The sequence below is a fragment of the Convolutriloba macropyga genome, chromosome 8 (genome assembly GCF_964194025.1).
Source record: "Convolutriloba macropyga chromosome 8, txConMacr16.3, whole genome shotgun sequence".
Lineage (NCBI taxonomy): Eukaryota > Metazoa > Xenacoelomorpha > Acoela > Convolutidae > Convolutriloba > Convolutriloba macropyga.
Window position 1 is genome coordinate 48,423,090 of NC_134475.1, and position 1,710 is coordinate 48,424,799.

Below are 1,710 nucleotides of genomic sequence, written 5' to 3' on the forward strand. Positions count from 1 at the left end.
AATTATCACATTCTGCAAAAATGGAATTTTTAATATAGATGCAGTTTTCACTTTGGTCAATATTGGTCAAGTAACTTTACGATATAAAATTAGTAAATAAAGTAAGTCGATGTAAATTAAGAAAAACACTTTTGAAACTGGAATTTAAAATTTTTCAAATGTCCTTTTATACACATTTTTGAATCTGTTCCTTTTGTGCCCCCCTTATGTTATTCACCCCCCACCAGCTACAGAGCACGCGCCATTACATAGTATCATTATGTAAGAATATTTTACTTGCATCTGGGCGGTGCAAATAAAATGCACTCATTAAAGTGGGGTAACAAACGGAAAAGATCCACAATTTCTAATTCAAGTGCTGAATTATTTTTTATCAGATTGTTACTGCTGATGCTAAAAGACACAAAATTTACAACATTGTTACGCATCCTAGTTTGATAAAATCAAAATAAATTAAGGACAGTTTTTCAATTCGAATTTTAAATCATTTGAAAAGATTCGTTACTCTTAACCTTAGAGTTCAATTGTGATTTAAAACGCTTCTTAACAACATTTACATTAAATTCGGATCTCACATATGAATTTTTTTCACTCTTAAAGTTAAAACATTTTATCAACTTTAATGGTTACTTTACTAATATCACTCATGAATTTTTCAATGGTAATTTGATTGAAACATAAACTCATTTTTACAGGACGTTGATTAGGCTTATGGTGATCAAATCAATTAAATGAGATGAAAATAGTTTGCACTTCAGTTTAGATTATGGAGCAAATTTTTGAGAAAGAGCTTTGAACTTGAGTGGTTAATTATAGAACTTTGTGCTAAAAAAATTGGAAGTAAAAAAATCCTCGAGATAAAAATAAATATAGAATTCTGATTGGCCACTGGTTGAAGCACATAAATTAGTCACATTAGCATCAGAGTTGTCGGTATTTGAGATGCATAAAAAACAACAGCTGGAAAAACAACAACCGTAAAAACTGAAATCAATTGACTTCAGTAGATTTTAATTTCAATAGCTTTAACTGCCTATTTTGAGTTGCAGATGTTGGGTATTGATAAAAAAGGGGGAAATCTTTAATTTATTGAGGAAAAAACCAGCATTTGACATTGATTTTAAGCACTTAGATTAACGCATGTATTCTATAACTCGAAACAATGAGGTGGTGTGTATTCCCTTGACTCTAGTCAGCTTCTCAAAATATTCATAGAGCTCTTCAGGTAACACAGGTGATTGATAATATTATCTAACAGACCATAAAAGAGATATCAAATCAAATAAATGATTTGGGGCCCTGGAGTCCAAAACGAATGTCTAAAGCGAACCATTGCCATAACACCTTTCGATAAGCCATGTTCAATGCAGTTTAGCAACCCCTTCTGGGATCCCATCTCGTTGAACTTAGGAGTTTAAAGAGGTAAATAAAGAATTTTTTGTGGTTCTCAATTTTCAGAATGTATTTTAATGATCTTAAGAGTATGAAACGTTGTGAAACATGTGCAAATGGTACAAACATGTTATATACATCAGTTATAGACAGTGCAATGAGTGCATAAGGTGTTTATATTGAGTTTTCAGCAATGATCGCAGCACCGATCATTGAGCGTGTAAATATGCAACAATGAGGTTGTATCTTTTCAGGATTTACGCATTTCGAATCCTCTAAAAATTAATGTACAAAAGTATTCTTTGTTGTCTCAGTGAT